Raw genomic sequence first — 20,855 nt, 5'->3', positions numbered from 1 at the left:
TTTCAGATGATTAAAAAGTTCTGGAACTGGATAGTGGTGATGTTTGCACAACAGTGTGAATGTATTTAATGTCACTGAATTGTACCCTTAAATGCTCAAAATGGTAAATTTATGTATATTTTACCACAGTAAAAAGAATAAATAGAAGTGAAGTTCAGAGAAATTGAATTAGTTAAAAATCTTTCACTGGTAAATTCTACCAAACATTTAAGGAAAACATAAAAATTCTGTATAAACTCTTGCAGAAAATTGAAGAGGAGGAAATACTGCCCAACTCAGTCTGTGAAATTATCATTATCCAGATACCAATACCAGGCTATTTTGCCAAAAGCTTTAGCTTTGTTTCAGGTTCAAAGAATTCATTAACAAAAGAAACCCCTCGTTACACACAAAGAATTTCAGTATTTAACAGAGGATTACTTAATTTCAATATACAATCATTAACAGAAAAGAGAAGTAGAAACAATAGAGAAGAGTAACACCACATACATCACCAAATTGGGCTGACCAAAATCCAAACCTGAACAGCATGCTGGGTAGTCCCAAGTAATGGCAGTCTGGAGTCCCAGTTTGGAAAAGGTTCCGGGCAGTGTGTCCCCTCCACAAGTGAGACTTCAAATTGCAGTTTGGGGGTTTTCTACTTACAGTCACAGGGTGCAAACTGATATCAGTTTGTGTGCAAAAAATGCAACTCTGGTTTTACTTTAAACTTTTTACAATGCTGTTGTTTTATCTTGTGAGTCTTGGGATTTGGGCTTCCCTGGTGGCTCAAATGATAAATCATCTGCCTGTAATGCAGGAGACCTGGGTTTGATCTCTGGGTTGGGAAATCCCCTGGGGAAGGAAATGGCAGCCCGCTCAAGTATTCTTGCCTGAAGAATTCCACGTACAGAAACCTGGCGAGCTATAGTCCATGGAGTCTCAAAGAGCCGGACATGACTAAGCGACTAACACTTTCACTTTTACTTGGGCACAGTTGGCCAGACTTCTAGGCTCTCAAGAATTTCAGGACCAAATGCCTTTCTTATCTAAAGTGCTGCCTGACTTGCTGTGCTGGCAGGCAGGCACAGAATCTGGGCAGTGTCCAGATTGGTCAGAAGAAAGGTCAGGGGTCTGCTCTGCTGCTTCTGAAGCCTGATCAAGACTTCCTCTGTTTTAATTTCCCTAACACAGACAAAAACTATAAAAAAGAAAACTCAGGGAATTCCCTGGCAGTCCGGTGGTTAAGACGTTGTGCTTCCACTGCAGGGGATATAGGTTCAATCCCTGGTTGGGTAACTAAGATCCCACATGCCACACTGCACAGCCAAAAGCAAAAACTCAGAATAAAACTCTCATGAGCACATAGGCGCAAAAACTCTTATTAAAAATTGTAAGAGGTTGAATCCAAATAATATATTTTTTTAATGATAATACATCATAATAAGTAGGGTTTACCTCCAAGAATGCAAAGTTGGTTTAAAACATTCAAAATCAATCACTGTATTTCACCATAATAATAGAGTAAAAAAGAATACTCAAATGATCATCTCAGTAATAGGGAAAAAGCACCTAATAAAATCCAACATTTATTGCTACTAAAAACATTAAAATTCTCAACAAACTAGGAAAAGAAGGGAACTTTCCCACATGATAAAGGGCATCTCTCTTACAACTGCCTTTATACTTAATGGTAAAAGATTGAATGTTTTCTTCCTAACATCAAGAACAAGGCAGGGGACTTTCCTGGCTATACAGTGCTCAAGACTCTGAGCTTCCACTGCAAAAAGTTCAATCCCTGGTTGGGGAACTAAGATCCCACATGCCACCTGGTAGGGCAAAAAAAAATTAAATGTTAAAATTTTTTTAAAAAAAGAACAAGGCAAAGCTGTTTACTTTTACCTTTTCTGTTTCAGTATCAAACTGTTGATTTTAGCCAGTACAATAAGACACTTAACAGCACCAAACGATACTCAGATTAGAAAGGAAGAAGCAAAACTCTGATGACATGATTGTCTATGTAAAAAATCCTGTGGAACCTAGAAAAAACTTTTAGAACTAATAATAAGTGTAATAATGTTTCAGGATATAAGATTAATATACAAAAATCAATAGTATTTCAATATACCAGCAATGAACAGTCAGAAGTTGAAATTTTTTAAGTTATCATTATAACAACATCTTGAAGTTCAAAAGGGAGGGGATATATGTATACCTATGGCTGCTTCCTGTTGATGTTTGGCAGAAACCAACAAAATTCTGTAAAGCAATTATCCTTCAATTAAAAAAATAAATTTATAAAAATTTAAAAATAAGACAATAAGAGAAAGGATAAAATTTTAAAAAGAAAAAAACAATTGTAATAAGACCTGCAAGGAGGTAGAGCAATTGAAGCTCTCATATGTTGCAGGTTGGAACATAAGTTAAACCACTTTGGTAAACCATTTGTCAGTTTCTTAGAAAGTTAAATAGACGCCTGCACACATGATCCTGCCATTCCACTCATAGGTATTAACCAAAGGAAATGAAAGCATATATCCATACAAAGAATTCAACATGAGTGTCATAACAGATTTATTTTTTAACCCCAAACTGGAAATGATCCATATATCCATGAGTAGATTGAATGGATAAAAACTGTGAAACAACCATACAGTGGAATACTACTCAGTGATGAAAAGGAACAAACTACTGATACATACTACACCATGGAAGAATCAAAATTATGCTAAGTGAAAGAAGCCGAACTAAAGGAAAAAATGGTGCATATGTATTATTCCATTTAAATAAAATTCTAGCAGTGCCACACCATGGTGACAGAAAAATCAGCAGTTTCCTGGGAGTGGGATCTGGTATAGGCTAGGATGGAAGGGAAAAAAGGATTAGCAAGGGTCACAAGGAAAGTTTGGGGGCAATAGATATATCGTGGGTAATGGGTTAAGTCAAAATCATGTATTACTTAGTAGGAGGCAATAAGAATTCAGTATCACTTCTCTTACATTACACTGAAAATGCAAACCTGCATCTAATCATGAGGAAACATCAGTCATATCCAAACTGAAGGTCATTCTGTAAGATAACTAGTCTAATCTGCAAAAATGTCAAGGCCATGAGTGTCAAGGGAAGACTCAGGAATTTTTCCAAATTGTCAAAGGCTGAAGAGACATGACAAATGTAACACATGATCTTGTATAAAATCTCTACACATGTTTATACAAGATCACGTGCTGCATTTAGTTTGTCATGTCTTCTTAGGTGGTAATATATCAATATAAATTTCCTGATCTTGATGGTTATGTTGCAGGTAAGTAGAAGAGTGTCCTTATTTGCCAGGAATAGACTGCAGAGCTCAGGAATGAGTTCAGGGTATCAAATCAGTTACTTTCAAGTGGTTTGGGGTGAGGGCATGGAGAAAAGATGATGCCTGAAGTACTATTGAAACTTCTCTTTGAGTTTGAAATTATTTCAAAATAAAAGGAAAAATTTTGATAAAACATTGTGTTTGCAAAGGTGTAAAGTGGGAGTGTAGATTGGTAATTCTTTGTGTAGGGCAATTTGGCCCTACACGATATCTATCAAATGTCTATCATAATTACAATGCATATATCCTTTGACCCAGCTGTTTCACTTCAAAGATTTTATTTTACAAATATATTTGTGAAATGATGTTTGTACAAAGTTATTCACTACAGCCTTGTTTGCGGTTGCAAAATATTTGAAACATTCTAAATAGCCATCAATAGGAGACTGATTAAATTTATTACCTTAGCACCAAATCTCACATGGAATTCCAAAATTTGAAAAGCTTTGAAAATCCACACTTTTTTCTAAGTTGAAAGAAAAGCCTGGCCTCAGCTGACAAGAGGCATTAGTTGTTTCTCAACACTCTTACTAGTCACAGACATCTCTGCTATTCACTACTAAAATGTTTGCCTTCTTTTTTTTAAGATGGTTGTTATTTTGTCAATTTGAGTTTAATTATTCTGTAAAAATGTCCAGAAAATTGAAGATACTCCTATGGATAAAAATCAGTAGAAAAGGAACCATGTGACATCAACAGCACAGAAAATAGAATTAGTGCAAAATTTGATCAGGTGTTTCTATAAGACATCTTACTAAAGAGCAAAGTGTGGGAATTAACACCACATATGACTTGAACTGGGCTTCCCGGGTGGCTCAGTGGTAAAAAAAAAAAAAAAAAAAAAAAATCCACTGCCAATGCAGGAGACACAGGTTCAATCCCTGGGTTGGGAAGATCCCTGAAGAAGGAAATGGCAACCCGCTCTAGTATTCTTGCCTGGGAAATCCCATGGACAGAGAAGCCTGGTGGGCTACAGTCCATGGGGTCGCAAAGAGTCGGACACAACTGAGCTCAGTACAGCAGCAGCATGACTTGAAGTAATAGAAAGACAAAGTATTGAAGTTTTACAGGGACAATGACCAGAACTAAAGAAGAACAGAAAATTTTCTGAGGACAAAAAATGAAGATATTGACATTACCATGATTGAAAGGATTCAACAATGAAACAGTATGAATATGCCACTGATTGGTTTGTTGTTCATGAAACAAGCTAGATTATTTCATGAAGGATTGAAGCTTTACAGTGAGTTTAGGATATCAGAAGATTGGCTGCAGAAATTTCAGAAGCATTGCAGTATAAAATATCTGTACAACTATGATGATAAAACTTCTTTTCAATATAATTTTTGATGAAAATTATATTGACAATTAATGAAAGCCTTAGTCTTGAACAACTATACACTGCTGATGAAATAGCTCTGTTCTGTTTTCTTAAAAAAAAAAAACTTTAACAGTGATTGATGAGCAAACGAGATTTTTAGGACTCTACGTTCAGTTCAGTTCAGTTCAGTCGCTCAGTCGTGTAGGACTCTAAACACAGGGTGAAAGTTCTGGGAAGTGCCAGATTAAGCTAGAAAAAGTCAACATCCATAATGTTTCAGAAGTTATTCAGAGAATTCCCTAGCAGTCCAGTGGTTAGGACTCTGCTTTCACTACCATGGGCCAGGGTTCGATCTCTGGTCAGGGAACTAGTATCCTGCAAGCTGTGCAGTAAAACCAAAAACAAAAGAGTTGTTCACAATTTATTTGTTAGTATTTAAACAAAAAAACATGAATAATCAAAGAGATCATTTCTGTCAGGCTTAATAATCTGTACCAATGACATGAACTCATTGCACAGGAAGCTGGAATGGAAGAAAACTGCATACTCGTTCCTAGACCACTGTTCTACACACACGCCTCATGAACTTCTTGTAACCAAGAAATTTTACTCCCAATGAAGAACAAATGTAAATATTTATTTATTTTCATACTATATACTTGAAACAGGTAACTCCCAAGTCTTCCTAAAAGAGTTATTGTAGAAGCTTGATCAGGTATACCTAATTATGCTATTTACACAGTTGCTGATACTTGGAACAATTGATAAATATTTTGCAGAGACTTTCACTTTGAAAGGGCACTTGTATATAAAGATAGTGAAGGGTTTTGTGTCACTAATGTAGTCTCATTACTTACATTAAAAGTTAATAGGCTAAAAGTCTAAATAAGTCAGAACCTTGCTACTCAATGTATGATCAGTGGATAAGCAGCATCAGCATGACCTGGAAACTTGTTAGAAATGCAAATTCTGAATCTGAATCTCTGTGAATATAGCCCAAGAATCTTATGCTTTAACAAATTCTTCAGCAATACGTGAGCCATGAACTTCCTGATGTTCAAGCTGGTTTTAGAAAAGGCTGAGGAACCAGAGATCAAATTGCCAACATCCGCTGGATCATAGAAGAAGCAAGAGAGTTCCAGAAAAACATCTATTTCTGCTTTATTGACTATGCCAAAGCCTTTGACTGTGTGGATCACAATAAACTGTGGAAAATTCTGAAAGAGATGGGAATACAGACCACCTGACCTGCCTCTTGAGAAATCTGTATGCAGGTCAGGAAGCAGCAGTTAGAACTGGACATGGAACAACAGACTGGTTCCAAATAGGAAAAGGAGTACGTCAAGGCTGAATATTGTCACCCTGTTTATTTAACTTCTATGCAGAGTACATCATGAGAAACGCTGGGCTGGAAGAAACACAAGCTGGAATCAAGACTGCCAGGAGAAATATCAATAACCTCAGATATGCAGATGATACCACCATTATGGCAGAAAGTGAAAAGGAACTAAAAAGCCTCTTAATGAAAGTGAAAGTGGAGAGTGAAAAAGTTGGCCTAAGCTCAACATTCAGAAAACGAAGATCATGGCATCCGGTCCCATCACTTCATGGGAAATAGATGGGGAAACAATGGAAACAGTGTCAGATTTTATTTTTCTGGGCTCCAAAATCACTGCAGGTGGTGATTGCAGCCATGAAATTAAAAGACGCTTACTCCTTGGAAGAAAAGCTATGACCAACCTAGATAGCATATTCCGGAGAAGGAAATGGCAACCCACTCCAGTACTCTTGCCTGGAAAATCCCATGGATGGAGAAGCCTGGTAGGCTGCAGTCCATGGGGTCACTGAGGGTCGGACACGACTGAGCGACTTCACTTTGACTTTTCACTTTCATGCATTGGAGAAGGAAATGGCAACCCACTCCAGTGTTCTTGCCTGGAGAATCCCAGGGACGGGGGAGCCTGGTGGGCTGCTGTCTATGGGGTCGCACAGAGTCGGACACGACTGAAGTGACTTAGCAGCAGCAGATAGCATATTCAAAAGCAGACACATTACTTTGCCAACTAAGGTCCGTCTAGTCAAGGCTATGGTTTTTCCTGTGGTCATGTATGGATGTGAGAGTTGGACTGTGAAGAAGTTTGAGCGCCGAAGAATTGATGCTTTTGAACTGTGGTGTTGGAGAAGACGCTTGAGGGTCCCTTGGACTACAAGGAGATCCAACCAGTCCATTCTGAAGGAGATCAGCCCTGGGATTTCTTTTGGAAGGAATGATGCTAAAGCTGAAGCTCCAGTACTTTGGCCACCTCATGCGAAGAGTTGACTCACTGGAAAAGACTCTGATGCTGGGAGGGATTAGGGGCAGGAGGAGAAGGGAATGACAGAGGGTGAGATGGCTGGATGGCATCACTGACTCGATGGACATGAATCTGACTGAACTCTGGGAGTTGGTGATGGACAGGGAGGCCTGGCGTGCTGCGATTCATGGGGTCGCAAAGAGTCGGACACGCCTGAGCGACTGAACTGAACTGAACTGAAGATTGTAGAAGTGTTCAGTTAGAGCAAGCTGACATCATAAAATATATACACTATTTTAAGTTATATCCCTATTGTACATTCCTTGCAAGATAGAAGAATTGTTAAAATAGTGTTATCCCAAGTAAGCATGAGGCTAGGAATAATGACAATTATGAAATGTAACAGATGAAAAAAAATATCCATAGACAGTATGGGGGAAATGTATGAGCAGTTAATTGGCCTTGAATAACATGCATTTATCAGTGAAAAAGGATTATAGCTGCTTAGTTAATTGAAAAAGACTGCTTATGTAGAAATCTGTATTAATCAGACACATTATCCTAGAAGTACTCCTTTTTTAAGGTCATCTATTGTAGTTGTTTCATCATTAAAGAATTTCTTTCCAGGCCCATCATTAAATTCCCAACTCTGTTCTTTGGTGACAGTAATAGCAATGCAGATGAAGCCTTTTGTCCAATATCCTCAAGAAACCAGATAGAAGAAGTATTTACTTATGCATATGTTTAGAAGTGTATCTTGGTTTGAGGTTTTATTGAGTATTTTCCTTAGAATTAAAGAGTCCCAAGTATTTAGTCTATATCACACTGTTTCATCCATCAGTTTATTACTGTATCAAAAAAATTCAATACTAACTTTGCTATTTATCCTACCTAGCATGAATATTCATACTTTTGCTGAACAACTAATAATGTGTTTAATTATAGGATGCTGCCCCAGACCCAGTGTGAGTATTATATATAATATATGCACAAACTATCTTTATATAATAGGCTCCAAATGCATTCATAACCTAAGAGTTTTAAAGAAGCAGTTATGGACCTGTACATCCATAAATGGGATATTATGCAGTCATGTAAAAGAACAAAAATTTCTTTATGTACTGATGTAGAATAATTTCCAAGATACACTAATATGTGAGGGGGAAATGATATGCAAATTTGTATATACTATGCTAAAGGAGGGGAAATACAGTGTTTCTTTACTATGCATAAGATGTCCTGGAAAGTAAAACACTATCAGTTGTGCATAGGGTTGGAGTTGGGTGACTATGGGTCAGAGGTAAGAGGGAGAAAATTCTTCATTATTTATCTTTTGTATCTTTTCAACATTGAATCATGTGAATATTTCCAAAATTTTAAATTATGAATGTCAAAAGAAACATGTCAAATTGCAATGCAAAAGTTAAAAAAGAATGGGGGTGGAGGAACCCAGAACAGGATATCTGAGAACCATGAGACAATTAAACAAAAGATATATAACATATGCAGTATATTCTGTAATACCAGAAGGAGAAGAAAGAAAACAGTATAAGAAATATTTGAAGTAATAATGATTGAAAATTTACCAAAACTTGTGACAGACACCAGAACATAGATCCCGGAAGCTCAGAGAACACTGAGCAGGATGAATACCATGAATTCTTTCTTTCTTGAAAGAAGCAAGAGAACAAGACAACCTTACCTATGGAGAAACAAAGATAAGAATTCACTTCACAAACCATGCAAGCAAGAGGGAGTGAAGTGAAATATTTTAAATGTTGCAAGAAAAAACCACCAACCTAGAATTAGGTATCCAAATAAATTATCCTTTGAAAAAAGAAATAAAGACTATCTCAGACAAAGACTCAGGGAAGTTATTGCCAACAAAATGCAAGAAATCTTTCACAGGGAAGGAAAATTATATAGATCTGAAATTTAGATCCATGTGAAGAAAGGAATAGTGTTAGAGAAGGCATAAAAAAGGTGGTGCTGGAGCGGCAGCTGCGCAGCGCTGGAGCAACTTTGAGGAGATACCCCACGTCCAAAGGCAGAGGACAAGCCCCAGTAAGACAGTAGGAGGGGTGAAATTGCATTTAGAATCAAACCCCATATCCGCCAGAGATGCTCAGTTCAGTTCAGTCACTCAGTGGTGTCCGACTCTTTGCAACCCCATGAATCACAGCACGCCAGGCCTCCCTGTCCATCACCAACTCCCGGAGTTCAGTCAGATTCATGTCCATCAAGTCAGTGATGCCATCCAGCCATCTCATCCTCTGTTGTCCCCTTCTCCTGCCCCTAATCCCTCTCAGCATCAGAGTCTTTTCCAGTGAGTCAACTCTTTGCATGAGGTGGCCAAAGTACTGGAGTTTCAGCTTCAGCATCATTCCTTCCAAAGAAATCCCAGGGCTGATCTCCAGAATGGACTGGTTGGATCTCCTTACAGTCCAAGGGACTCTCAAGAGTCTTCTCCAACACCACAGTTCAAAAGCATCAGTTCTTCAGCTCTCAGCCTTCTTCACAGTCCAACTCTCACATCCATACATGACTACTGGAAAAACCATAACCTTGACTAGACGGACCTTAGTCGGCAAAGTAATGTCTCTGCTTTTGAATATGCTATCTAGGTTGGTCATAACTTTTCTTCCAAGGAGTAAGTGCCCTTTAATTTCATGGCTGCTGCAGTCATCATCTGCAGTGATTTTGGAGCCCAAAAAAATAAAGTCTGACACTGTTTCCACTGTTTCCCCATCTACTTCCCATGAAGTGATGGGACCAGATGCCATCATCTTTGTTTTGCTCAGAGGGCTCAAATAAACCTTGTGCTCACCAGGACCCAGAGACTCCACAGAGACTGAGACAGAATTGTGTTTGAGCATCTCCTGCGGAGGTATGGGTCAGCAGTGGACTGCTGCAGGGACAGGGGCTCTGGGTGCAGCAGATCTGGGTACGGCATAAACCCTTTTGGAGGAGGTTGCCATTAACCCCACCATAGAGCCGCCAGAACTTACACAGGACTGGGGAAACAGATTCTTGGAGGGCACAAACAAAACCTTGTGCGCACCAGGACCCAGGAGAAAGGAGCAGTGACCCTACAAGAGATTGACCCAGACTTGCCTGTGAGTGTCCAGGAGTCTCTTGCGGAGGCATGGGCCAGTGGTGGCCTGCTGCAGGGTTGAGGGCATGGAGTGCAGCAGTGTGGGCATGGGACCTTTTGAAGGAGGTCGCCATTATCTTCATTACCTCCACCATAGTTTGGCTTCAGGTCAAATAACAGGGAGGAAACACAGCCCCTCTCATCAACAGAAAATTGGATTAAAGATTTACTGAGCATGCCCCGCCCATTAGAACAAGACCCAGTTTCCCCCTCAGTCAGTCTCTCCCATCAGGAGGATAAGCCTCTTATCCTTCTCCATCAGAGGGCAGACAGAGTGAAAACCACAATCACAGTAAACTAACCAATCTGATCACATGAATCACAGCCTTATCTAACTCAATGAAACTATAAGCCATGCCATGTAGGGCCACCCACGATGGATGGGTCATGGTGGAGAGTTTGACAAAACATGGTCCACTGGAGAAGGGGACAGCAACTACTTCAGTATTCTTGCCTTGAGAACCCCATGAACAGTATGAAAAGGCAAAATTATAGGACACTGAAAGATGAACTCCCCAGGTCGGTAGGTGCCCAATATGCTACTGGAGATCAATGGAGAAATAACTCCAGAAAGAATGAAGAGATGGAGCCAAAGCAAAAACAACACCCAGTTGTGGATGTGACTGCTGATGGAAGAAGACCCAATGCTGTAAAGAGCAATATTGCATAGAAACCTGGAATGTTAGGACCATGAATCAAGGCAAATTGGAAGTGGTCAAACAGGAGATGGCAAGAGTGAATATCAACATTTTAGGAATCAGAGAACTAAAATGGACTGGAATGGCTGAATTTAACTCAGATGACCATTATATCTACTATTGTGGGCAAGAATCCCTGACGAACTATGGATGGAGGTTCTTGACATTGTACAGGAGGCAGTGATCAAGACCATCCCCAAGAAAAAGAAATGCAAAAAGGCAAAATGGTTGTCTGAGGAGGCCTTACAAATAGCTGTGAAAAGAAAAGACGCAAAGGAGAAAAGGAAAGATATGCCCATTTGAATGCAGAGTTTTAAAGAATTGCAAGGAGAGATAAAGCCTTCCTCAGTGATCAGTGCAAAGAAATAGAGGAAAACAACAGAATGGGAAAGACTAGAGATCTCTTCAAGAAAATTAGAGATACCAAGGGAATATTTCATGCAAAGATGGGCATGATAAAGGACAGAAATGGTATGGACCTAACAGAAGCAGAAGAGATTAAGAAGAGGTGGCAAAAATACACAGAAGAACTATACAAAAAAGATCTTCATGACCCAGATAATCACGATGGTGTGATCACTCACCTAGAGCCAGACATCCTGGAATGCAAGTCAAGTAGGCCTTAGGAAGCATCACTACGAACAAAGCTAGTGGAGGTGATGGAATTCCAGTTGAGCTATTTCAAATCCTAAAAAATGATACTGTGAAAGTGCTGTACTCAATATGCCAGTAAATATGGAGAACTCAGCAGTGGCCACAAGACTGGAAAAGTTCAGTTTTTATTCCAATTCCAAAGAAAGGCAATGCCAAAGAATGCTCAAACTACCACACAGTTGCACTCATCTAACACACTAACAAAGTAATGCTTTCCAAGCAAGGCTTCAACAGTACATGAACTGTGAACTTCCAGATGTTCAAATTGGATTTAGAAAAGGCAGAGGAACCAAAAATCAAATTGCCAACATCCATTGAATCATTGAAAAAGCAAGAGAGTTCCAGAAAAAATCTGCTTCTGCTTTATTGACTATGCCGAAGCTTTTGTGTGGATCAAAACAAACTGTGGAAAGTTCTTAAAAAGATGGGAATACCAGACCACCTGACCTGGCTCCTGAGAAATCTGTATGCAGGTCAAGAAGCAACAGTTAGAACTGGTCATGGAACTGGTTCCAAATTGGAAAAGGAGTACATCAAGGCTGTATATTGTCACCCTGCTTAGTTAACTTCTATGCAGAGTACATCATGAGAAGTGCTGGACTGGATGAAGCGCAAGCTGAAATCAAGATTGCCGGGAAAAATATCAATAACCTCATATATGCAGATGACACTGGACTTATGACAGAAAGCAAAGAGAAACTAAAGAGCCTCTTGATGAAAGTGAAAGAGAGTGAAAAAGTTGGCTTAAAGCTCAACATTCAGAAAACTAAGATCATGGCATCTGGTCCCATCACTTCATGGGAAATAGATGGGAAACAATGGAAACAGTGAAAGACTTTATTTTCTTGGGCTCCAAAATCACTGCAGCCATGAAATTAAAAGTAGCTTGCTCCTTGGAAGAAAAGTTATGACCAACATAGACAGCATTTTAAAATGTAGAGACATTACTTTGCCAACAAAGGTCCATCTAGTCAAAGCTATGGTTTTTCCAGTAGTCATGTATGGCTGTGAGAGTTGGACTATAAGGAAAGCTGAGCGCTGAAGTATTGATGCTTTTGAAGTGCGGTGTTGGAGAAGACTCTTGAGAGTCCCTTGGACAGCAAGGCGATCCAACCAGTCCATACTAAAGGAAATCAATCCTGAATATTCATTGGAAGGACTGATTCTGAAGCTGAAACTCTAATACTTTAGCCACCTGATGCAAAGAACTCACTGAGAAGACCCTGATGCTGGGAAGGTTGAAGGCGGGAGTAAAAGGGGATGACAGAGGAGGAGCTGGTTGGATGGCATCACCGACTCAATGGACATGAGTTTGAGTAAGCTCCAGGAGCTGGTGATGGACAGGGAAGCCTGGCGTGCTGCAGCCCATGGGTCACAAAGAAGTGGACACAACTGAGCCACTGAACTGAACTGAACCGCAGAAAGGTAAAATAAATCCTTTGGTTTTTAGAAAATTCTTAATTGAACTAATAACTGTTCAAAATAATAATAGAAATGTATTGGGTTAATATAGCTTAAAGATAAATCAATGAAGCAGTGATGTTACAGATAGAAGGAAGAATTGAGAATACTAAGGTATCTTATGAAGTGATACAGTTATTTGAAAATGGACTTAGATTAGTTGTAAATGTATCCTGCAACTCTTGGGCAAACACTAAAGTAACTTTGAAAAGAAATTGTGAAATTTGAAAAGAACTGTGAAATTTGAAAAGAATTGTGAGAAGGGAAAATTGAATCATGTAACATGCTCAGTTTAAACCAGAGAAGGCAGAAAAGAGGAAAGGTTTTTAAAAACAAACAAGTTCAATGAATAAAAAAGTTATAAATGTAGATATTAATCCAAGTATATCAATAATCACTTTAAATGTGAATGGTCTAAATAAGCCAATTAAAAGAGAGACTGGGGGAAAAAAGAAAGGAGAAATTCCCTGGCAGTCCAGAGGTGACTTCATGCCTCCACTGCAGGAAGCCCCAGTTCAATCTCCAATTGGGGAACTAAGATCCCTCAAGCTGCATGGCTTGGCTAAAAAAAAAAAAAAAAAAAGGACAGACTGACAGTGGATTTTAAAAAAAACCAATTATATGTTGTCTATAAGAAACTCACTTTAAAGATATAGAGTGAAAGTAAAAGGAAGGGATCAATTACTTATATATAAGAACTAAAGCCATAATTTCATAAGAGAAAACATAGGACCTTGAATTTGGCAATTCTTAGGTTATGACACCAAAAGCATGAGCAGCAAAAGAAAAGAATAAATTTGGACCTCATCAGAATTAAAAACTTTCATTCATCAAAGGACATTACCAAGAAAGTGAAAAGACAACTTAAAAAGGATGGAAAAAATTTATGTTTTATATCTGATAAGGGCTTAATATACAAAATATATAAAGAACTACAATTCAACAATAAAAAAGACAAACAACTGGATTTTAAAATGGGCAACAGATTTGAAGAGATTGTTCTTCAAAGAAGATATATAATGGCTTATAAGGACATGAAGGAAAAACATCATTAGTCATTAGGGAAGACACCCACTAGGATGGCTTGGCTGCGCTATTGCACAGCTTGTGGTATGTTAGTTCCCCAACCAGGGATTGAATCTGGGTGCCCTTAGTGGAAGCATGGAGTCCTTTGGTGAGGATATGGAGAAATTCTTTTACATTGCTGCTGTAAAGTGATTAATAGCTTTTCTTTTACATTGCACATGTAAAGTGATTAATAGCTGCTGTGGAAAATAGTGTGATGGTGCCTGAAATTTTTAAATAAAATTAACGTATCATCTAGCAGTTCCACTCCTATGTATATACCCCAAAGAATTGAAAACAGATTCAAACAGGTACTTTATATACCAGTGTTCACTGCAGCATCATTTGCAACAGCCAAAAATTGGAAACAACCTAAGTGTCCATCAGCAAATGAATGGGTAAACAAAATATGGTGTATATATATACAGTGGACTATTAACATTAAGTCATTAAAAAAGAAACTATGTTCTGATAACATGGTACAACATGGGGGAAACTTGAAGACATTATGCTAAGAGAAATAATTCAGACACACCAAAAGTAATTTTTGTATGATTCCACATACACATCACTTCATGGGAAATAGATGGGGAAACAGTGTAAACAGTGTCAGACTTAATTTTGGGGGGCTCCAAAATCACTGCAGATGGTGATTGCAGCCATGAAATTAAAAGACGCTTACTCCTTGAAAGGAAAGTTATGACCAATCTAGACAGCATTTTCAAAAGCAGAGACATTACTTTGCCAAAAAAGGTCCATCTAGTCAAGGCTATGGTTTTTCCAGTGGTCATGTATGGATGTGAGAATTGGACTGGGAAGAAAAGTGAGCACCGAAGAATTGATGCTTTTGAACTGTGGTGTTGAAGACTCTTGAGAGTCCCTTGGACTGCAAGGAGATCCAACCAGTCCATCCTAAAGGAGATCAGTCCTGGGTGTTCTTTGGAAGGAATGATGCTAAAGCTGAAACTTCAGTACTTTGGCCACCTCATGCGAAGAGTTGACTCATTGGAAAAGACTCTGATTCTGGGAGGGATTGAGGGCAGGAGGAAAAGGGGACGACAGAGGATGAGATGGCTGGATGGCATCACCGACTTAATGGACGTGAGTTTGAGTGAACTCTGGGAGAGGGTGATGGACAGGGAGGCCTGGCGTGCTGTGATTCATGGGGTCGCAAAGAGTCGGACACAACTGAGTGACTGAACTGAACTGAACATACATGTCTAGAATAGGCAAGTTAATAAAGACAGAAAATAGAAATTTCCTGGGCTAAAGGGAGAGATGATGGTGAATTACTGCTTAATAGGTACAGAGTTTCTGTTTAAGATGATTCAAAAACTTTTGGAAATATATGGTGCTGCTATTTACACAATGAATGATATTCCACAGTGTTGAATGTGATTAACAGTACTCAATTGTATACTTAAAATGATTAAGATAGAAAGTTTTAGTATATGTATTTTTACCACAATTAATAGGTAAAGGAATTAATAAAGAGGCAGTGTTAAAGCAAGCAAATGACCCTAAGTACAAACATTAAACAGTACTGGGCTTCATTTTAATCCTAGTACCTTTAGGTACATATTTAATTCTTCTGTGACTTGAACTTCTACACTTTACCTTTCCATATGAAAGTGAAATGAAAGTCACTCAGTCATGTCATATTTTGCACTAAAAACAGAAGCCAGGGCTTAAACAAACCACACATAATGAGGTATTGTCGACACTCTCACCCCTACTTTCCATACCCTGTAGACTACCAAAGTAGCTGCACTAAAAGCAGGAAGAGTCTGGAAAAGATATTCTCCCAGGAAAGCATGTGTACCAACTGAGCTAATTTGTTACTTTCATCTCTAAAACTGTTTCTTAACCACAGTCTGATTCTTTCACCAACAACATAGTAAAGGGTAGAGAAAGTTATACCATGTTAACACATATCAAGAAAAACCTGGAATCCCTGTATTAAACAAAGACTTCAATAAATGGAAAATTATCAGGAATAAAAGGGGGCATTACACAGTGATAAAGGAGTCAGTTATCTAAAAAGTCATCATAATCTTTACTGTATATGCATCCAACAACAAAGCATCAAAATATGTGAGGGGAAAACCAATAGAACTGCAAAGAGAAATGGAGAAATCCACCTTTACATTCAGAGAATTCACAGTACCTCTTATCAGTAAGTGATACATCCAGCAGGCAAAAAAATCAATGTTATACTTGAACACCACCATTAATTAACTGAATCTAATTAATATTTACAAAATACTTTTATCAAACTACAATAGAATACACATTCTTTTCAAGCTTACATGCTGGAATGTTCACCAAGATAGACCACATTCTGAACCATGAAACACATCTCAGTAAATTTAGAAGAATAGAAATCATACAAAGTGTGCTTTCAGATCACAGTGGAATTAAGCTAGAAATTATTAACAGAAGGATAACTGGAACATTCCCAAAACTATGGAGTTTAAACACACTTCTAAGTAACACATGGATCAAAGGTGAACTCTCAGGAATTTTAATATTCTGAAACTAAATGAAAGTTTAAAACTAAAAAAAAAATGCAACTAATCAGAAATGTAGGAAGCAATGAAAGCAGTGCTTGGAGGGAAATTTTATGGCATTAAATATATATGTTAGAAAAGAGGTAATATTGCAAATATTCCCTCACACGTTAGAATGGCTATTATCAAAAAGACAAAAGATGTGGAGTACACTGTTGGTGAGAATGTAAATTGGTACAACAACTATGGAAAACAGGATGGATGTTTCTCAAAAAAATTTTAAAAATAGAACTACCATGTACAGTATGTACCATGTATGGTATATGGTACAGTAATCAAATAGTGTGGCATTTGCAAAAGAACAAGCAAATAGGTCCATGGAACAAAATAGAGAGCTCAGAAATAGTCTCACACAAATGCAGTCAACTGGTCTTTGACAAAGGAGCAAAGGATAGTATTTTCAGCAAATGGTACTAGAAGAACTATACATCCACATTTTAAAAAATGAATATAGACACACTGACCTTATACCTTTCATGAAAATAAATTCAAAATGTATCATAGACATAAATATAAAACACAAAACTATAAAACTTCTAGAAGATAACACAGGAGAAAGACTAGATGATCTTGTGTTTGACAGTAACTTTTTTGACCACACTGTGTGACCTGCGGAATCTTAGTTCCCTGATCAGGGATCAAACCTGGGCTGCCTGCGGTAGAAACGCAGAGTCCTAACCACTGGACATCCAGAGAATTCCCAGAAATAGCTTTTTAGATACAACACCAAAATTAGATACAGTCGATGAAAAGAACATTGGTAAGTAGGACTTCATTAAAATTTAAAATTTATATGAAAAACATTGAAAAGCCACAGCCTGGGAGAAAATATTTGCAAAACAGTATCTAATAAAAAACTTGTATTCCAAATACACAAATAACTCTTAAAACTCAAGAATAAAGAAAACAACTGAATCTTAAAATGCACTAAAGACCTGAACTGATGCCTTACCAGATAAGATATATAGATGTCAAACAAGCATGTAAAAAGATACTCACCAGGACATGTCATGTTCAGTTCAGTTCAGTTCAGTCGCTCAGTCATGTCCAACTCTTTGAGACCCCATGAACCATAGCACACCAGACCTCCCTGTCCATCACCAACTCCCAGAGTCCACCCAAACCCATGTCCATTGAGTCAGTGATTCCATCCAGCCATCTCATCCTCTGTCATCCCCTTCTCCTCGTGCCCTCAAGTCTTTCCCAGCATCAGGGTCTTTTCCAATGAGTCAGCTCTTCCTCGTATCAGGAGGCCAACGCATTGGAGTTTCAGCTTCAACATCAGTCCTTCCAGTGAACACCCAGGACTGATCTCCTTTAGGATGGACTGGAAATACATATTAAAACAAAAATTATATACCACTATATACCTGTTAGAATGGCTAAAATCCAAAACACACCACCAAACACTAGTGCGGATGTGGAGCAGCAGAGACTCATTCATTCCTGGTGGGAATGCCAAAGGTTCAGCCACTTTGGAAGAGAGATTGTCAGTTTTTTACAAGGCTACACATAGTCTAACTATATGATCCAGTAATCATGTTCCTAGTTATTTGCCCAAATAAGTTGAAAACTTACACAACTGTCCACACAGAAACCAGCACACAAATGCTTATAGCACCTTTATTTGTAATTGCCTAAAAAATGGAAGCAAACAAGATATCCTGCAGCTGGTGAATGGATATACAAGCTGAGGTAGATCCATACAGTGGGATATTATTTACCAACATAAAGAAATGAAGTGCCCTTCAATAAGTGGTGCTGCAAAACTGGACAGCTACATATGAAAGAACAAAATTAGAACATTAACTGTACACAAAAATAAACTCCAAATGAATTAAAGACCTAAATATAAGACCGGAGACCATAAAACTCAAAACATAGGCAGAACACTTTAACACAAATCATAGCAGTCTTTTTTTTTTTTTTTACTGCATCCTAAATCAAAGGAAAATAAAAAATAAACAAGTGGGACCTAGTTAAAAGCTTTTGCACAGCAAAGAAAATCATCAGCAAAATGAAAAGACAACCTACTGAATGGGAAGAAATACTAGCAAATAGAGTGACCAATAGGGAATTAAATCCAAAATATACATTTCATATGAACTAACATTAAAAAAAACCAACTTGATTTTTTAAATGGGCAGAAAACGTGGATAGACATTTTTCCAAAGAAGTACAGATGGTCAACAAGCACATAAAAAGATGCTCAATATCATTAATTATTAGAGAAATGTAAATTAAAAACCACTATGAGATATCACCTTACACCTGTCAGAATGATTATCATCAAAAAGAACACAAATAACAACTGTTGGTGTGGACGTGGAGAAAAGGGAACCTTTGTACACTATTGGTGGGAATGTAAATTGATGCAGCCACTGTGAAAAATGATATGGAGGTTTCTCAGAAAATTAGAACTACAATATGACCCAGCAGTTCCACTCCTTGGTATATAGCCAAAAAATGTAAAACACAAATTGAAAAAGATACATGTATACCAATGTTCATGACAGCATTATTTACAGTAGATAATAAATAGAACCAACCTAAGTGTCCCATCAAAAGATGAATGGGTAAAGAAGCGATGGTATAAATATATAATCAAATACTGCTCAGTCATAAAAAGAAGAAAATTTTGCCATTTACAGCAACATAGATGGAATCGAAGGGTGTTCTGCTAAGTAAGTTAAGTCAGAGAAAGACAAATATTACATGATATCACTTATATGTGGAATATAAAAAATACAAACTATTGAATATAACAAAAAAGAAACAGACTCACAGAGTATGAGAGCAAACTTGTTAACAGTGCGGGGAGGTAAGGTGGGGAGGAGGGTCAGATGGGGTAAGGAGTTTAAGAGGTACAAACTACTATGTATAAAATAAGTAAGCTACAAGGATATATTATAGGAATATAGCTAGTATTTTATAACTATAAATGGAGTATAACCTTTAAAAATTGTGAATCACTATGTTGTATACCTGAAATGTATATAATATTGTACATCAACTAAAACTAAATTAAAAAAAAAAAAGAGCTACCAAGCCATAAATAGACATTTAAGGAAACAAATGTATTTTGCTTCCTGAAGGAAGCCAGTCTGTAAAGGTTACATACTACTACAAATCTGCGACATTGTGGAAAAGTTAACATTATAGAGGCAGTAAAAAGATCAGTAGTTTCAGAAGCAAAGAGAAGAGGGATGAACAGGTGGAGCACAGGAGATTTTTACAGCAATGAGTCTATTCTCTGTGACATAGTAACGGCAGATCCATGATACTATGCATTTGTCAAAACCCATAGGATTGTATAACACAGTGGACCCTAATGTTAACTGTGGACTTCAGTTACTAATAATGTATCAGTGTTCATTCAATGTAAAATGTTAGTAATAAGGGAAACTGAAAGGGGAGGGAGGGGGATATGTGAGAACTCTGTCTTATCTGCTCAATTTTCTGTATACCTAAAACCACTTTAAAAACATAAAGTCAGGGTTTCCTTGGCTGTCCAGTAGTTAGGACTCTGCTCTCGCTGCCTAGGGCCTGGGTTTGATCCCTGGTTGAGAAACTAAGGTCCCACCAAAAAAAAAAAAAAAAAGTCTATTAAATGTCTTAATTGTTTTTAAAGAGGATAGAAGGAAAAAAGGTGATCTCTCAATCCTGACACCCAAAGATAACTACTACTGCTAAGACAGTGTTGTAAATATCCCTGCATATTTTCTCTTCATTTATGTGCATGCACACACATATCACCTGTACACAAATTGTTTATAATTCCCTCCACGACCTTAAAAGGTCATTGTTTCTATTTTATAGATGAAGTAACTGGTCTGGTACGTGGCTGAACTAGGTTCATTTCCCAATGTATTTTACTCCAAAGCCTGTACACTCTTAGCACTGCACCTCTTTGTAAGACATAAGACCTACTTTTTCTTCTATCTTTATTTCACATTTTACCCCTTCAGAAGATAACACCAGTCTTTCATATACCCTACTGCCTTTACATCATATGGTACCCATGGCTTTCCTGCAATGTATTCCGTAACTCTGTGCACTCATACTTGCCTGCTGGATAAGAAGTGGTAGCCCAGCTACAGGGAACTGTACTGAGAAGCAGACCATGGGACTGGCATACTTTCTTGGCAGTACTATGGCTTCCTTCTCCTGTATAAGTAGCTCTCAAAATTCAGGTGTTAGAAAAAGTTATTTCTGGGACCTAAAGATCCTGAGGGGAAAAAAGGGTAAGGGGTCAAGGCCGATGAAAAGGTGGAGAGAAGTGAATTTGCATGGGTGCC

General features: G+C 38.0%; 1 protein-coding gene across 1 annotated transcript in view; it reads left to right on the top strand.

The window, feature by feature from the left end:
* Positions 1-20,855, top strand: part of ZSWIM5 (zinc finger SWIM-type containing 5) — a 169,525-nt gene that overhangs the window by 144,231 nt on the left and 4,439 nt on the right. The gene's annotated exons all lie outside the window — the stretch shown is intronic.

The sequence above is a fragment of the Ovis aries genome, chromosome 1, assembly GCF_016772045.2.
Source record: "Ovis aries strain OAR_USU_Benz2616 breed Rambouillet chromosome 1, ARS-UI_Ramb_v3.0, whole genome shotgun sequence".
NCBI classification, from domain to species: domain Eukaryota; kingdom Metazoa; phylum Chordata; class Mammalia; order Artiodactyla; family Bovidae; genus Ovis; species Ovis aries.
This window is presented reverse-complemented; position numbering and strand designations above follow the sequence as displayed.